At 39.9% G+C, this 20,121-nt stretch overlaps 1 non-coding gene across 1 annotated transcript; it reads right to left on the bottom strand.

The window, feature by feature from the left end:
- Positions 1-19,436: 19,436 nt before the first annotated feature.
- On the bottom strand, positions 19,437-19,507 carry trnag-gcc (transfer RNA glycine (anticodon GCC)). Its single transcript has one exon. It is a non-coding gene; the product is annotated as a tRNA-Gly (tRNA).
- Positions 19,508-20,121: the final 614 nt, after the last annotated feature.

Genomic DNA, 20,121 nt, shown 5'->3' with positions numbered 1-20,121 from the left:
ACTGTAAATGGATGTGGGTTGTTTCTGACCCTTGTGTCTACACTTGATGTCCAAATACACAAGCTGTGCGTGTTCATTATGTAAGAAAGGACCAATAAAATGATGATTTGTGCTAAACAAAAACAAGATATTTAAAGCATACTTGGCATAGTAATTGATAAAAGAATATATATATATTTCAAAGATATATCATCGAAACACTAAGCAAGACATGCATTATACAGAAAATGGATGTGACACATGTTCTGCATCACAGGGGTAGTCAATCAAAAATGTTTTTTAATTCAAAAAGTTAAAAAAGAAAATTAAATGAATCAAGGATGTATGATGATCAAAAACAAGTTAATTGAGGAACACCTTGGATACTGAATGCTAAAATTAATTCATTGCAAAGATAGAAAAGAATTTAAACTCAGACGGGTCAGTCTGAGATTCAGTTCAAAGATTTGGAGTCAAAGATTTCGGCTCTGGCCATCCTCTGTCGAGTGCATGTTCTTCGCTAATAAATTGTCTCTATGCGCCTTGAGATTCTGGCAGCCAGTCCAGGCTGTACCCCATTTCTGGCCCAGATTACTGTGGTTTATGCTCACCTGAGACCCTGTTGAGGATACGTGCTAAAAATTGATAGATGCATTCAGTAAAGCTCACCGGAATTCCTCTTTTCCACCTTTTAGGACCTGCAAAAAATGTCTGCTTACAATTTAAAATTTTGTGGAATTCCATTACTTCTGTGGGCATGTATTTTTCATGGGGGCATTCCAGCAAGCGCATTATTCACTCTATTAGTCTAAACCTGAGCTCAAAATTGAATTCCTGTGGACTTGAAAACTGTCATCAATCAGATCCAGAACAGTTGATCTGAATTAGTTCAATCAAATCTGTGGACACTCACATGGAGTGAAGCGAATGCACGGCCACAACAATGAGACATCATCAATGGGGCCCTGATAAGTTGATGCACCATGGAAACCAAAAGAAACATGCACCCCATCGAATTGGAGGTGCTAATGCAGCCTTATAATGACTATGAAAATATATTCTGTAAAAAAAACAACAACAACAACAAAAAAAACAACAATGCTATTGTCGGTAAGGAAAGAGAAATAAGTGGCGTAGGGGCAAATTGATGCATGAGCAAAGGTAGAAGTTTGAATGCAGTAGCCTACTATTTGATACACTGTCTCACTTCTATTTGCAGCATTTATGTAGTTTTATACCGCTGGTGTCAGGCGGAATTCTTGTACCTCCAAAATCATCACTTTTCAGGAGACCCCAAAAGCGGCATTAACATGTATTGCATCGTCAAAGAGAGCAAGCCATTTTCAACACTAGATCGGTCCATAATTTGCCAAAAATAACACCCACATGTGTGGACTGACAAATAGAATAGATTTGTAAAATAATGTGAAATGTATCTAAATGTGACATATGAGGTTCCGGCCCAACACCGGCGGTCTATCGAATAACATCTGATTTTCATTTTGGTGAATGCTGGTGTTTGATAAGCACGCTTGGAAGGAGTTTAAAATGAAGTTGATTGGATCACTTTGATTTTGTTCATAATAATTAAATAGATGTTCATTCAATATGCAACACATCTGTATTCAGCACAATTGTATTTAAATGCTTGTGTCATTGATTTGTAGCCTAAAATGTAACTGTCTATATGAATTTAAAAAGTTAGGATGGAATGTTTTGCTCTTGGAAGGGGACAGCGTGCAGAGATGACTGAACATCTCTAACCGCACTGTCCCCTCCAAGGGAAAAATACAGTATTCCATCCTAACCATGGACTTTTGCCCAGAACAATACAACATTTCTTTTTAAAGAGATTACTTTTTGACTGCTACTCAGTGACCAGAAAGACATTTTCTGCAGGAGCAGCGATGGTATAAAACCCCTGGCAAAAATTATGGAATCATCATTTTCGGTGGATCTTCATTCAGTTGTTTAATTTTGTAGAAAAAAAAAGTAGATCACAAACGTGACACAAAACGTTATTTCAAATGGCAACTTTCTGACTTGAAGAAACACTAAAAGAAATCAAGGGGAAAAAATGTGGTAGTCAATAACAGTTACTTGTTTAGACCAAGCAGAGATGAAACAAGTATTGGATGGCTAAATTCTGAGGGAAAAAATAAAATCATGAAAAAAACAACAACAAAAGAAACACTTCAACCCACCACTAGTACTTTGTTGCACGATCTCTGGCTTTTATAACAGCTCGCAGTCTCAGAGATATGGACTTGTTAAGCAGTGCTCTCGATCTCCAATTTTCTCTGATTGCTTTTGCCAGATCATCTTTGCAGGTTGGAGACTCGTCATGGACCATTTTCTTCAATTTCCACCAAAGATTTTCAGTTGGATTGGGATCCAAGGACATGACATTGACCTTAGTTGACCATAAGCTATTATTCTATTGTATGAATAGCAGCAGGTGAACACACAAGGTTATTGTACCTTCTGACATCGAATGGAAGTGCATCTCATTTTTTCCTCTGTCACTATTCATCACTGGAATAGACAGATGAAAAAAAATAATAGAAGAGTAAATAATCAACTACTGTCACACTGATCAAGTTAAATAGTATGTCCTGTGGCACAATTTATTATCTGTGGTTTGAAATCACTGGTGTCCAAGTTTATTGTGTCTATTATGATGATCCTCTGTGATCAGTCTTTTGTGTTGACTTGTTTCAGGCCTTCAATAGATTACTATTAAATGGAAACACTTTACCTCAGTCCTGCTTCACCTTACCTGAAAAATGTTCTGTTATACATGTTCGGAGAACCAAAGTAGATTTTGAGGATGTACAAATTGACATGGAACAATTCCTAAACATTTGTTCTGCAGCTGGCTGTGATTCATGGCCATGCAAAGACGTCATCCAGGCTGATCTTTGCTTGCATAGCTGACACGAACCAGTACCTATTAAATCCTCTGCCTTGACCTTTGACTCAAAGTGAGGTCTCAGATCACCGGCTGCTCTCTTGTGTTGACTAATGTCATCGGCGTCATGAATTTGTAACAGCATGGGGAAAGTGAGTCACTGCAACGGGTAGGGTTGGGCATCCTTTGAATTTGGTTGATTCCGGTTCCGAACAATTCTCCATTCCAATTCCTTTTTTTTCTTTTCCTGGGTGCGGGGGGGTCAATATATGTTTCATTAACTTTTCTACTGTTCATGAATGGACTCTGAGCTGGCGAACCCACCTTGCTATCGGCGGTGTGAGCATGCGTGCGCAAGCACACTAAGCATTGGTAGGACGTCTCGACAGATAGGAAGGAATTTCAGAACACGCAAAGAATCAAAGACCAAACACTCTAACAGTTCTACCCCATGTAAACAGTGCAACCTCCTTTCCACGAGATCATTTTTTTACGTGTTGCACTGAGCAGCTTGGTCTTTTTTTATGAAGTGCAGCCACTTTTGATCTGTGTCAAACATCCATAATTACCACACAACGCGATCATTATCCTGTCGTCTTCCTTGCTGTTTGTGTGTTGTCGGTGTGGTGTGATCTGTTTAGACCCGCACACCTCTTTGCATTTGGTAAGGTCCATTGCCCCTAACATATTGAATGGGCGGGCGCTGCAAATCAGTTAGTTCCGTGAATGCCTACTTGAAACAAATCCTACAGTATTTCCTATTGGTTGTACTTCGCTAGTGTCTGTCGATTAGGAATCGAAATGGAAATGTGGCACCGACATTTAAAAACCTGAACGATTCCGTGAGAAGCGAAGTGCTAGTCCCGTTTCCACTCGGTTCTCGGTGCCCAAGCCTAGCAACGGGGGCATTTGTTACATGAAGCATCATTTTGGATTTGAATAATCAAATGCTGACGTGCCAAGGACATTAGAAGGCTGAAATTATTTTAAGTAAGTAGTACAATTGACCCTCCATCCTTGCACTTGCTCCTCATTTTCCATTTCATGCTGATTAGGAGAAATAAACTCATTGCACTTCTAGTCATGCCTGCATTTGCTTTTCATCTTTCTTCCCTGCGATGTAGTGTGGGCATGTGTGCTGTTTTCATTTCTAACCACATCTAAAAATGTGATGTTCTCTGATTAAATCATAATATACTCAAACCTAACATTTTCCATTTCGAATAAAAATGCCTCACGATACATATAATTTTTCACGATGTCGGTTTTGACCACATGGAGCTAATACTACGGTCGTCCAACCCTAAAGCCTCGATGTTGTTTTAACCACTTCACCCTGTTCCAGTGATAAAAATGTTCCTGTCTTGAACCAATGTGCTGTCCTCATGTCACTCAGTTAAATCCATATTTTCTTTGTCCTTCCCTTTTTCTCAGGTTTGCTGATTTTGAAGTTAGCCCTGACCCTGACACGCAGTCATGTTGTTGTATATTATTCATTCGCTTTACTTTAATACTACACCTCTACGGCAGTAAGGCGCTTAATGTGTAGGGCAGATAAGCCTCACACCAGACACATCAAACATGAACTTAAAACATACTGAATTAACAGGAATGGAATCTGGAAATTAATCTGTCTCTGCAGTGAAAGAAAGACCACCAGCTTCAGTATTGAATCAGACATTCAGAATGTCACACACATGTGACAGGGCCTGCATCCAAACAAAATAATAATGGCTTGGCCTGGTCAAAGCCAATGGAAAACAGCTTGTTCTGGTTATATGTTCTCAGTGTGGGCCTCCCAATGAAGCCAGATCAGTAAAGAGTTGCTCATAATGTGCATACAAATTCATTATGCTCCCAATCCCCAAAGTGCCAAAGTACCAATCAAGCCAAGAAGAGAACTAAATCAAGAGTATACGATACAGCATGGCCAGAATTGGAATAATAATATGGGACAATGTCAGTGGCGCGGTGATAATGAGAAGTTTTAAGACTTGAAGACTCTTGTTCGCCCAAATCTCTGACCGCACATCAGAGACAGCAGTCATGCCAGATCTGTGGATCTTGGACCTTATCACTCACATGATTTCAGAAAAGTGAAACCAGACAGGCACCATATGGATCCTGCAATCTGACTCAGGACTTTCAACCGCAGTCAAATCTGATCGGATCACCGTTTCTGAATGGGGAATAAAGCCACGAGTGGAGGGGAAACGTTTACAATCACATATTTACTTCCTGTCATTCGACGATGTGTAAAACAACAGCCTGGTCCAACAATCCAGATGAAGTGCATTAAAATCTAGAATAAGGAGTAAAGAAAAAAACAGAAGAATAACGTCATCAATCATTAATTAATTAATAGCATTTACACTGCATGCTACATATAGTACATCAATGTGAACAACAAAGAAGTTTGAATACCTGACTACTAACGAGGAGGAAGGGACTAAAGCGACTGTCAACCCCCACTATTAGGGAGCTTAGGGACCAAGACATGAATAGCAAAGATTTGCGAAAAGTAGGCGCCTCAGCAATAATGTTTACAGTTGCCTATAGTTAATTCCTAAGTACATCCCGATCAATGATCCCAAAACATTCTATCACTTATATAAAAGGCTTATGGCTAAGCACAAACAATACAGCGTACCCCACTCCATTTATCAATTCTCAAAGTTAGGCGTACTTGTATGTATATGGGAACTTTATAAACGAGGAAAAGCTTAAAATGACGTCCTGTAAATTATATTGGTACTCTAATGTTGCCATCCAAGGGGATGTTATTTTTCCTTGTGGTCCATAATCCACGTTGCCAAGAAAAAAGACTTACCGTACAATCAGAACTGTTTTAACATTAACGTAGCCATTTTCAATTCAATTTTCAAGTATCTTTTTTCTCATTTGCGCATTCTCGAGATGTTCACCTTTTCCTGGAGCATTTGGGTGGCATCTGAGGACATGACAGAAAGAGCACAAAAATAAGACACATAAGTGCGTTTTTCACTTGGTTTTGTTGTGATCTACAGAAAAAATTGCCTGCTCACAAATTAGCCCAAGTTCAAGAATACAAGAATAAATTCATTATTCATTTTAAAGTAATGATGATAGACTTAATCTAATTATTATTTGAATAATATAGGGTTTACCCCCCATAGGTGTCGTCCCTGTCGTGGAATTGAAGAGCTTAAAGCCACACAACAAACTCTATTGCCAAAAACAAACTTAAAAAAGGTCAAAAACAGATGAAGACTAATTGCTAGGCAATGCCGGGATTGGACACTGTGGTTGACAACATGGCACCCATAAACCGTACGTGACGTGCATTTAACCAATGGCAGGGGAGTGCAGTGAATTCAAAGAGTGTCCATGCAGACTATATTTCTGACAGTTTTGACCCAAGGAGCAATTCATGGACATGTCGGGAGGCCAGGGAGAGTTGTCGGAGTGGCGGAGCAGCTCAAAGGTACCACATCTCTCGGGGTCGCTCCTCGGCACTTCCAAAGTGCTAAGGACTCTAATTGTCATCTTTCAATACTCCCCATTCAAGATAAATTAAAAGTAGGAGAATGCTTTAGCGCCCTGTCTTCATTGGCTTATCACCACTGATAAAATATAGCTAAAGAATGTCACAGAATATGCACTGAGAGGCCGGGCTGATTCCAAGTTGCTTTGTTGTATCACGATTTCCATATTAGCCTGCTTGGGTTGTATTTTTGTTCTACTTTTGAACCATTTGATTTCAAATGTTAAGATGACAGATCACAAAACCATTTTTTACAACGTGCAGAAGGGTCTAAGCAGAGTTTATGTCAATTTCCATGTAAAAGTCGGAATAAAATTAAAAGCATTTCCCTTGAAAATAATAAAAACCTTCCATGTGGTCCTCAGGGTCTCCAAAAGCCGGATTGGAGCCAAAATGCTTTCAGTTACGAGGCTCCTCTCCAGTGGAACCATCTTCTGCATTTAGTCAGTGAGTCATAATAATGACGTAAAGTGGCAAATATTGTCTGCTCTATCTGCTTGTTAGCCATACAGTACTGGAGCTCAGACAATATGCTTAGTGTAGCACATCATCAAGTTATTGTCTGACTCAATTCAAGTGAAACCCACTGTGGAGGCAGCATGTCTGAGAGGGTAGATCAGAGAGTAGTGACAATAGGAAGTACATCTCAATGCGTGATACTTAAAGGAGGACAAGGGACTGTCTTTACTAATTTGTCATCTATCGATCCTTGGTTTTTATACAACTTTTGCTCATTAGGATTACAGGTGCATGGGAGCCACACGCTGGATTTAAACCCAGAACCTCAGAAGTGTGAGGCAGACATGCTAACCACAAGAGCACTGTGTTGCCTGGCCCAGAGTGACTAACCTAGAGCGGTGTGGATTTTCCCACTTGGTTGGTCTGCTTTCTGACTGTTCGGGCCGCTCTTTCGTGTGGAATGGATCATAGAAGCATTCGCGAAGAAGTAAGCGTCTCTCTCTGTCTTGATCTCTCTCTGCTCTCACTCACTCTGTCCCTCTCGCCCCCTCCCATCACTGCTGGCTTGCTGGACGTCAGCCAATCAGTCCTATGGGTTAACTTAGCTTGACATAGTCACATGAGACGCAGTCAAAAGTAAAGATTGATAACAGAAAGAAAGAGTGGCGCAGAAAAGGAAAGCAGCTGATGTGGCCAAATGCGTCTAACTCAAATATTTTTTTGAACCCATCACACAGCCCTGAAGCGCATGTGCCTGATGGAGATGACGCAAGTAAGCTATGACAAGACACCAAGAGGTGCACCACAAAGCAAATGTTATAATGTTGTGTTCAATGTTCAAACCATGGTTCAGTAGCATATGTTTGGCTGGCATACTTAAACGAGTGGAAGTTTTTTGTTTCCTTTTTAAATAACCTTCCTTTAATTCACAATAATTAATTATTGCGAAATAACGCAATTAAAAACTGAAAACTTATTGCGTTATAACCCAATTTTTTTGCAATAAAACGCAGTAGTATTGTGTTATAAAGCAATCTTAAATATTCTCGTGATGTCCCCGGGGTTTTTAATATTTATTTATTGAACAATTCAAGACGAAAAGACAATATTACTGATAGAAGTCAAGTATACATGCGGGACATTAAATGGGAAATAGTATATAACTTCGTAACAGTCACAAAACACGCCAGGGAGGTTACAATGAGTATAAAACTCAAATCAAATAAAAAACGATTATGAAAGAAGAGTGATGTCCACTGGCGGGCTCCGGTTTCCTGTCTGTCGTGACATCCTACCAATGCTTAGTGGGCTTGCGCTCACATGCTCACAACGCCAATAGTGAGGTACGTTAGGATGAGGTTAGGGTTAGGTTGAGGGGTAGGCTGTCTAATCAGCCTCCAGTAGGAAGTTTTGCAGGGGTAAGTGATTTATTTGGTCACTGAATGCGACCTTGGTTAAACAGTTGTAAACAATTCAATCCACTCACGGTACTCCCTGCCGGTAAGTGGATGTGCATAGGAAATTAGCCAGCTAATGAGATTTAAATTATGTTTATGAGTGCATGGAATTTTTTTGGGGGGACGGCGTGATCGGGGGTGGACTGACAGAATGTAAGGACGGAAGAGGCTTTTAAATGGATGAGGATGGACGGGGTCGGAGGATGATTATTTTTATGAATAAGGGCGGAGGGACAAGGACAGAAGGGTACCCAGGTCGCGGACAGAAGGCAAAAATGGGTCAAGTGTCCATCTCTAGTTTACAGTATATCTTTGGGGAGAAGTAGACGAGTTGAGGATGTAAAAGGTGACATGCTTCTTTCTATGCAGATCAACTGTTCCACTTTTCTCTTATTTGAACGTATTTGGAGAAGTATATGTCATATGTTTTGTCCAATGTTCCCTTGGCAAAGCTGCTAATAAAACCATTCTGTTAAGACCTCGAAGTTGACGAAAACAGTTGAGGATTGAAGATGTAAAATATCAATCAAAATGTTCAACTCAAAATACAGGCAAACCTCCAAACCGCACAAAAGAGTACCAGTGACGGCAAAGCGGAACAGTGATGATAACTATACTCTAGTAATGGAAATGGAACTTACTCCTAGAACAGCATCTCGCAGGTCAAATACATGCATAAATTAAATTGACCCAGCAGATGCTAATGTTAAGAGTGTGAGTCTAAAAGTGTAATTAATGACTACTAGCATGACAATGGCCAGGGAAACCTCCAAACAAACAGTATATTTTTACTGTGCTGAAAAAAAAATGCATTTTTGGTCTACTTCACGAGCAACAATATTGAGTATCGAATCTCTTTCATAAACATATATATGAGTAGTACATAGCATCAAAAGCGCCCACAAAACTCAAGATGTGTTCTTAGGCTACATGCCAACATTCAATACTTGCACTGTATTATAGCCAGTATACCATATAAAGGCCTGTTCAAAACTATACAGCTTAAAATTGTTGTTAATTACACATGAGAGCAATGCTAACTGCTTCAAGTATAAAATAAAAAATAAAAACTCCAGAAATCTCTTTTGCTGATTAATGAGTTATTGTCAAACTGCCCCACATTTTTGTGTTCTGGTGGTATACTGTCCATCCAGTCACTCAGTCAGTCAATGTTTACATCTATACAAGAAACAACTTTGTTAAAAATCATTAAATATAATGTTACTAAATCAGCTATGCTATAGTAATTACTGGTTCGGTTTCTTGGAAACTTCGGTTCGGTATATTTTCGTACAAAAAAAAAATGTTTTTTTTTTTTCTGGCGTACTGGCTTCGCTTTTGTTCCGCCACTCTCCTCTCCCGCATGCAACAGTCAATAGCGCCCGTGCATATACCGTAATAAAAACTGATCAGAAACGGTACGCAAGGTGGATCGAACCGAACATGCTATACAGAAACGTATTAATACACTCACGTATACTGTTACATCCCTAGTAACTACACAAATTGCCTCTTAATCATGACCGTATCATCTTTACTATCTGTTGAACTGCATACTATGGAGGACCAAGAGTACCAAAATGAAATAATAAATTCATCATCAAAATAACAAAAGTGTCATTAAAATGCCATTTTAAAAAAGTATTGTTGTATTTTTTTATTTATTTCATGAATTATTTCAATGAGCATGAACTGGGCGGGATCAGTACGGTGGTCAAAACAAATGAATGCATTCGCCACAACGGAACCATAGGATGGCATTTGCGTTTGTTGAGAACTATATTGGCCAACGGACTGACCTCGCCGACTTCACACCTGCACACACGGAACAGGAGTGCCGAAATAAAAGACAGAAAGAAATGTTGAAAATTATAATGCAAATGAATAAATACACATGTAAATAAACAAATACAATTTGAAATAAATACAAATTGAAAAAAAAAATTGAAATACATAAACATTGAAATAAATAAATACATTTGAAATGAATCAAGAAATAGATGTTGAAATATTCCAGCGAATACATAATTAAATTATACTATAACTATAAAACTATAAATTGATACATAACTAAAATGCCATTTTTAATGATACCTTTGTTATTTGAATGGTGTATGTATTAAATAAATATATATATAGTATGTATATTTACATCTACAGCATACACCACCAACTCATTAAATGTTGCCTAAGGACACAAACAAATGGACTGTGGCCAAAGCTCACAGAGTAGCACGACGGATTGATACAACCCTACAGATTGTCATGGGACTGCTGTGAAGTGACTCTCTAATGCCAAACACAATCTGAATGAATGGGAATGCTGCTCAACCTCCAATGTGTTCCTAATTTTGAAACAGTTTTCCCCCAAGGAAATGACTCTAGTAGTCATAATGTGTTCCGGAGTCAAATTGACACCATCACGAAACCCTTGTGTCAAGTAATGTATGAATTTACATATTAACACGCTTAACCATCAAACAAGCAGAGCTGGGCATTCCGCCTATGTGACAGACCGGTCAGTCTCTCGGATGCCCATTTTGTAGGCAATAAACGATAGAGGGAAAAATAGAAAATAGTCGGACTAAGCATAGTCAGAAGCCCATTTTTTTTCTGTCTATTTATTTTTGCGTTGAGGAACCCCCTCACCCCCCACTGCAGCCGGACTAAATTTGTCTCCTTTTAGTCCCTTCTAGGACCTTTCAGGACCTCGGAAGCCTTGCCGCATTTAATCCGGCCACCGTGAGGCTTGCATGCCACGGTCTTTCGTTTCAAATATCACCCACCGGGGGTGCTAGTGGTAGTTTGTCGAAGTTGCTAGTTGGAACGCTAATGGAGACCCATTTAAAATGATAGTAGGACCGGCCTATAGGCGATTACTATTTGGTCCTGCCGGACAAAATGGCGGATAAACGAACGGGGGAAGGGTACCCGGCTATAGGCGGACAGCAATAAACGGATTGTGATTTTTTAGTAAAATGCCCACTGCCCAGCTCGGCAAACAAATGTGAAAGTACGTTAACCACTGTTACTAAAAAGACACTCAAAAACAAAACTCGTCTATTCTTTTGATGAACCATGATAAATGTATTGACGAACGTGAAGTAAGAGTCAGGATGCGAGCCACTTCACATTAAGACTGAATATAGCTGTCTTTGTAGTGTATCTTTATCTGTATATTCCTCCCCATGTTGTTGACTTGCTATAGACTTACAGAACTTGCTGCTGTGTAATTTAATGGTGGGGGATCATAGTGACAATCTCATCCCAGAACATAAATGTGAAAAAGCCAAAGAAAAAAAGAAAAACACAATTGTGAAGTTGATCTTTTGCTTTTTAGTCCATGGTCTTTCTACATCATTGCTGTCACAAAGCCAAATTTTTCGGACTAAAGAGCAAGCCACTGGTGCTCCCATGTGCTAATTCTTTAAAGTGAAAGTCAACCCAAACATATTTTTTCAAGAATATGTTGTATGCAGGCCCACTAGTTGAAACAAGGCGTTCTGATTAATATTGCGTTTGTGGAATATGAGTTAAGCAGCAAAATCCACCCCTTTTAGCCATCCTAGGGGGCGGCCATTTTATCACTTCTGTCGACTGAAAATGAAATCATAGTTGCTCAGGGCTCGGATAAAGACCAAACATGACTCAGCTTCAGAAAACAGGTCAGCCGTGATTGGTCTTTACCGGAGCCATGAGCAACTGTGATGTAATTTTGAGTCAACAGAGGTGACAAAAATGTGATGGCTAAAAACAGGTGGATTTTTGCTATATTCCATAAATCAGAATGCCCTGCTTTAACTAGTGGGCCTGCATAGAACATATTGTTGACAAAAATAGGTTTGGGTTAACTTCCCCTTTAAACAAATGCAATGATAACAAAATGGTTATTTAAAAGTTTCCATACTGCTTTGATGGCAGCATGGTGGTCGACTGGTTAGCACGTCCGCCTCACAGTTCAGAGGTCGTGGGCTCGATCCCGGCTCCGGCCTCCCTGTGTGGAGTTTGTATGTTTTCCCCGTGCCTGCGTGGGTTTTCTCCGGGTACTCCGGTTTCCTCAACACTCTAAATTGCCCCTAGGTGTGGTTGTGAGTGCGGATGTTTTTCTCTGTGTGCCCTGCGATTGGCTGGCAACCAATTCAGGGTGTCCCCCGCCTACTGCCCGAAGACAGCTGGGATAAGATCCAGCACACCCCGCGACCCTTGTGAGGAGAAGCGCTAGATGGAGAAGAACCATCTATTCATCATTCTGTCCATCCATCCATTCTTTTCAGCAGCTGTACTCTTGAGGGTCGTGTCTGAGTTGGAATCTGTTTCATCTGACTTCAGTTGAGAGGCGTGATACACGTTGGACTGATCACTAGTCTATCCCAGAACAATAATCGAATTCCACCTCATTATATGAGGAATTAAATTGGACTCAATTTGATTCAAAGTCTCACCATCATGCCGTGTAACTCTTAGTACTTGAAAGAGAATTACAATGTCCCACAAGGACATTGTCAATAAAGAATCTGGGTTGCGACACATGGAATGCCTTCACTCGTGTCATCGCTTGGAAATAATTTTATGTTCAAGCATGTTTGTTTGAAAGGTTTTCCCTTTATCCTGTTTCTACACTAACAGAGGATGACAATACAAAAGGGGGGTGTCAAAGTCATGTTACAGATGTCCCTTAGATTCAAACTGTGGATTACATTTTAGTGCAGCATACAATGTCAAGCACAAAAGCCCCCCACGTAGCCAGCAAAAGCAAAGAAAGCAGTTAGATTCGATTAATATACGTTCTATGTTGATTTTCAAGTTCTATACGATCAGTTTCTGTGGTAATGTATAGTGGAACCATTAAAGGTAAAACTCAGTCCATTCTGGGTCAAGCTCCAGTTTATTGGCATTTCAATCTGCAAGTTAGCACGTCTGCCACAAACTGGTGAGGTCCGAAGACCTAGGTTTAAAACTCAGCTCCATATTGTTTCAAACAGATTGGCTAATAGTTGTATTTCGTGTGACATCACGTGGTCATATCGGCTACACGGCCAGTTGGGTTCATTAAAATGGTATTTAACATGCTTTGATTGAAGTAAGTGTCAGTAGCTGGAGTGACGAGCTGCACATAAAAAACGTCCTTATTATCTATGCCCGTGGAATTGTCACACTCTTGCCCAATCTGGAAGACAAGGCCTCACCAATATATGTGAGTGTTGAGATTGCAAAAAAAAAAAAAAAACTCTAGGCTTTTCTCATTTGGCCATGAAGGCCTACAGGACATGGACATGGACATGCAATGTTTATTGTTTTGTGTCCGTATTCTTCTGTCTGTTTTGCTGCAATGTGATTTTGAAGGTGGCCCTAAAACTCTGCAAGACTACTCAACATCTGAACAGCCATCAAGTGACGAACGCATGTCCATGATCAAACGTTTGGCCAACCAGCCAGTTGTCTAAGTGTCAAAATGAAGGCAACGATCATGCACAGTAAGATGCTACACTATCCAAACCAAGTGATCTCTAGTGTTGCCAGTACCTCGTGGGTGAAAATCTATGGAACCGAATGCCAGAATAGAATGTTTTACATTATGTGTGGGGTACTTTAAATGAATCCCCTACTTTCAGGAAAAGTGTTAATATCTTCATGACGATAAGGCATTTCTTTTGACCACAAATATTATTACAATGCATTTTGATGATTACCTGCATGCATGTAGAACTGGTGAGGATTTTGTTCACTGTTATTAGTGTGTCTGACCTAATTGTATTTTTGGCATGATGGGCAGTTGTCACATGAAAATGACAAAAGAACATACATTGTGCCCTACTGCTGTTTTTGTATGATCTGTCTGAATTTTTTTTTCAATTTTTTAAAAGTATTTTGAATTCAAATGTCAGAATGTGTTTTATTTAAGGTAGTGAGGCATGGAGTATTTTTCCCTGCAAGTTCTGGCATGAACATCCATTAGTGTTAATCCTAACACTCAGTAGTGCCATTATCGATGCATTGTCAACACTTTATTTTATTGTTGTAACACATTATTTGGTGTTGAACAATTAACACTTTAATAAATGTTTAACTCCAGGTAGTGTGGATGCATGTTGACACTTTGTTAAAATTAACACACTATGGTGTTGAATTAACACCAGCAGTTTTGCAGTTCAGTGTTTCAGTAGCCAAGTTCAAACTTCACTCTTCGACGCACACAAATGTGTCAGCCCAAAAAACTCACTCGCATGTACACACATAACCTCACACAGACATACACACGGCGTCCTTTGCTCACACTGATGTTTAGTCAACAACTTTCCATTTTTGGCAGTCCAGTTTCCACTCTTCACACTGACCTGCCAATCCCCATCTCATAGGAAACCTCTCCTTTAGCCTTGACAGACTGTGTAATTATGTCAAAGGTACTTTCAGACCCCTTGACAAGAAGCCACTAAAACATTTACACTCAGCAAAGACGCGTATATGTGTCCAACACCTCGCGTTCACATTCACACACACGCACTCACATAAAGTTTACAGTGAACCTTTGGCTCGAGCCAGGCCTGCTAAGCCTGCATCCTGTCATCCTCTCCCCACCGCAGGCAAGCTCAAACACACTTGGAAACGTGCTGTCAATGTTCCACGGAGCATTCCCCAGATTCTGTCTTTATGAGATTGTTTGATGTCAACGTGCACAAGGAGCAATCTGTTACCCCCTCATCTGGATACAGCTAGCCAACTGTTTCCCATTTAAAATGTGTTTGTGTGTGTGTGATCATTAATTGACATACACCTGCTCCCCTGCATGTGCACACACATTGTTAAAAGAATTTTCCACATTTGGGAAGTAGAGTATGATGTATTCTCAACACATTTCAGCAGCCATTAGCGTAAACAATAGAGCTGGACATTTTGTGTACCTTAAATATGAAACCACAAGACAGACCCCATAGCTAAGGGTGAACCTCCCTCTAATGGCTTTAAAAAGTTTGGCTTACAAGGCTGTGCTTCAAAGGACATGTTTTGCAGGTCTGAACTAAATTTGAACGTACTTTCAGTTTTTTTTTGTTTTGTTTTTTAATCTGCCTTGTTCATGGATTGGAAACTAAAACCAAATATTTCCTCATGATTGAATTAAGACAGAAGAAGGAGTCAAATGGGTTCAACCTCACCAATATCACGACAAGAATTTGATTTAACAGCTGCAGCACATAATGCTCTGTAATCCATTAACGTCCCTACCTTACCAAAGCACTAGTGGTGGATGGATAGATCCAAACATCGATCATTTCGACACCAAGTCAGTATCAATATTGGATCGATACTTGCGTGATGTGATTGATGCCGTTGCTTCAATTTGGCTCCTAAGTCTAAGCTGCTGCGGTTTCATCAAACAGGCGAGAGCCATGTTGCCACATTTGCTGACTCAGCCCTGAGCAGGCCCAATTTGCTACAACCACCCTCACTCTCCTCTCGTGTTGAAGCCGTCGGCTACGTGACTTAGCAGCGCAAACAAGCCAGTTGTTGGCTCTGATCTGCCCGCCCACCAGGCACCAACACACACACACAAACACGCACACACATGCACACCACATGTGTACATACAAAGCAACTTGTCGGAATCACAAAAGAAAATTAAAAAATCTGAAACCGAAAATTTTGTTGAGCACCGGGTGGCTTCATTTTTAATTAAAGGCTTGGGTGATTGTCTGTTTACACTTAATTTAATACATTTTAATGCATTTTTACACATTGAAAATGTGTGCGGAAAAAGAAGGATTTTACATTTACCAAAAGACTTTGTCCTAATTCCATCTCGGCTTTTAATGATTGGGTAATTCAAAGGACACATGTCACAAAAACACTAAAAGGCCATGGACACGTACACAAAATGTCCAAAGGTCTGAATACTTATGACCATATGACAGTGTTTTCAGTTTGTCTTTTTTCATAAATTTGCAATATAAATATTTACATTTTCCGTTTTTTCAGATCATACAGCATATCCATATATATATATATATATATATATATATATATATATATATATATATATATATATATATATATATATATATATAGAGAGAGAGAGAGAGAGAGAGAGAGAGAGAGAGAGAGAGAGAGAGAGAGAGAGAGAGAGAATTCTACCACTGAACAACCAAGGACATGGAATCACTCTGTGATAATTTCATAACAATATTGGCATTTTAGACTAATTTGCTACCTCTATAAAGGTTTTGAGACGAAAACACTCGGCAATAATGGTTGATAACGCATACATTGGTGCATTTTTTGTTCCAAGGGAGTCGGTATGTCCGTTTAATCGTATCGCATTTTGATAATGATACTTTGCGATTATAATACTCTGCGATAAAGAACTGTATAATGCATGTACATCCATCCATCCATCCATTATCTGTACCGCTTCTCCTCACGAGGGTCGCGGGGCGTGCTGGAGCCTATCCCAGCTGTCTTTGGGCAGTAGGCGGGGGACACCCTGAACTGGTTGCCAGCCAATCGCAGGGCACACAGAGACAAACATCCGCACTCACAATCACACCTAGGGGCAATTTAGAGAGTCCAATCAACTTACCATGCATGTTTTTGGAATGTGGGAGGAAACCGGAGTACCCGGAGGAAACCCACGCAGGCACGGGGAGAACATGCAAACTCCACACAGGGAGGCCGGAGCCGGGATCGAACCCACGACCTCTGAACTGTGAGGCGGACGTGCTAACCAGTCGACCACCGTGCCGCCAATGCATATACAATACATAACAAATACATGCAATTATAGTAAATTGCGGGAACCACACTTTGAGATAACAACACTTGAAAATAACCACACATTATGATCACGATCAGTAGCAATAACAATCGATTTTGATATTTTGCAGGAATAGCACAATTTCAGATTAAGCGGCTGCTGCAACAGTAAACCTAAAGTGCATTGGCCGGGAATTGAACAATTTGAGACTAAATACCTCTATCAAGGTGAACTGCATTGGCCGAGAATTTAAACCCAGGCGTCTCACAGCAAGAATTCTACCAGTGAACAACCAATGCTAAGTAAGGCCATGTCAACACTATGTGCTAATTTCATAATGCTCCATAACAATATTGTGATAACAGATTTGAACAATTTGAGACTAATTTGCTGCTACCTCTAAAAAGGGCAAAGTGCATTGACCTCTTGAATGGCTAGCGAGAATTCTACCACTGATCAACCAATGCTTCGCGTTCATCTTCCAGTGGACTGTAGACCTCCACAGAGGCAAAACAATTTCAAGGAAATTGTCTTATTTTATCATTCTTGGAATGTATGATTATATAATTTATCTATTGCAATAAGTTAACAACGATTATGTAAACAATAACTGGACTCTGCAATAACGATGAAAAACTAACGATGAACAAAGAGCTATAGCGTCTTTTGACGTGATATGCACTGACAGAGAAAATAAACTTAAAATGCATTGGCCAGGAATTGAACCCGGACCTCTCACATGGCAAGCGAGAATGCTACCAGTGAACAACCAACGCTTACTTGTGAGACAGCAACACTCTGATATTTTCATAGTGCTTTATAAAAATGTGTTCCAAGATTAGAACCATTTGAGACTAATTTGCTACTACCTCTATAAAGGAAAAACTGCATTGGCCGGGAATCCAACCTGGGACTCTCACATTGCAAGCGAGAATTCTACCACTGAACAACCAATGCTTTGCTTTAATTTTCCGGTGGACTGTAGACCTCCACTAAGCAAAACAATTTCAAGGGAAATATTTTATCGTTCTAGGAATGTATGATTATAGAATTTATCTATTGGAATCAGTTAAGGACAACAACGATTAGGTAAACAATAACAAGATTCTGCAACAAGGCTGAAAAACTATAACGATCGTGAACAAAGATCTATTGCGTCTTTTCACGTGACATGCACTGGCCGAGAAACTAAACTTAAAGTACATTGGCCGGGAATCGAACCCGGGCCTCTCACATGGGAAGCAAGAATTCTAACACTGAACAACCAATGCTTTGTTCCAATTTTCTGGTGGACTGTAGACCTCCACTTATCAGAACAATTTCGAGGGAAATGTCATTTTATTGTTCTTGAAATGTATGATTATAGAATTAATTTCTTGCAATCAGTTAACGATTATGATAACGATTACATAAACAATAACTAGACTCTGCAATAAAGCTGAAAAACAGTAACGATCGTGAAGAAAGAGCTGTTGCGTCTTTTAACGTGACATGCACTGGGCGAGAAACTAAACTTCAAGGGCATTGGCCGGGAATCAAACCTGGGCCTCTCACATGGCACGCGAGAATTCTACCACTGAACGACCAATGCTTTGCAGTGGACTGTGGACCTCCACCCAGGCAAAACAATTTTGAGGGAAATTTATTTTTATTTTATTGTATGATTATAGATTTTATCTATTGCAATCAGTTCACGATAATAATAATGTCATCTTCCAAACCGCTTATCCTATATAGGGTCGCGGGGAGTTGCTGGAGCCTATCGCAGCCGTCAATGGGCGAAGGCAGACTACACACAGAACTGGTTGCCAACCAGTTGCAGGGAACACACAGACACTGTCACTGAGCAGGAATCGATCCCACGCTGCCCGCACACAACTCAGGCGTGTGTACCACTACACTATCTGCGGACGGATAATAATAATGATTACGAAAACAATAACTAGACTCTGCAATATCGATGCAAAACTAACGATCGTGAGCAAAGAGCTACTGCATCTTTTTACGTGACATGTACTGGCCGAGAAACTAAACTTAAAGTGCATTGACCAGGAATCGAAAACGGGCCTCTCACATGGCAAGCGAGAATTCTACCACTGAACAACCAATGCTTTACTTTCACTTAACGGTGGACTGTATAACTCCACTAAGGCAAAACAATTTCAATGGAAATTTCTTATTTTATTGTTCTTGGAATGTATGATTATAGATTTTATCTATTGGAATCAGTTCACGATAATGATAACGATTACGTAAACAATAAATAGACTCTGCAATAACGATGAAAAACTTACGATCGTGAACAAAGAGCAATTGCATCTTTTAACGTGACATGCACTGGCCGAGAAACTGAGCTTAGAGTGCATTGGACGGGAATCGAACCCAGGCCTCTCACATGGCAAGCGAGAACTCTACCACTGAACAACCAATGCTTTGGTTTCCATTTCCGGTGGACTGTAGATCTCCATCAAGGCAAAACAATTTCGATGGAAATTTCTTATTTTATTGTTCTTGGAAGGTATGATTAGAGATTTTATCTAATGCAATCAATTCATGATAATGATTACGAAAACAATAACTAGACTCTGCAATAACGATAAAAAACTAACGATCGTGAGCAAAGAGCTATTGTATCTTTTTAAGTGACATACACTTGCCGAGAAATTAAACTGAGAATGCGTTGGCCAGGAATCGTACCCGGGCCTCTCACATGGTGAGCAAGAATTCTACCACTGAACATCCAATGCTTTGCTTTCATTCTCCGGTGGACTGTAGATCTCCACTAAGCAAAACAATTTCGAAGGAAATGTCTTATTTTATTGTTCTTAGAATGTATGATTATATAATTTATTTCTTGCAATCAGTTAACGATAATGATAACAACGTAAACAATAACTAGACTCTGCAATAAATCTGAAAAACTGTAGCGATCGTGAAGAAAGAGCTATTGCGTCTTTTAACATGACATGCACTGGCCGAGAAACTAAACTTAAAGTGCATTGGCCAGGAATCGAAAACTGGCCTCTCACATGGCAAGCGAGAATTC

The sequence above is a fragment of the Filicampus tigris genome, chromosome 8, assembly GCF_054856515.1.
Source record: "Filicampus tigris isolate MCC_2025a chromosome 8, RoL_Ftig_1.0, whole genome shotgun sequence".
Taxonomy (NCBI): domain Eukaryota; kingdom Metazoa; phylum Chordata; class Actinopteri; order Syngnathiformes; family Syngnathidae; genus Filicampus; species Filicampus tigris.
The sequence above is the reverse complement of the archived record's forward strand: the minus strand, read 5'-3'. Positions and strand labels throughout refer to the sequence as shown.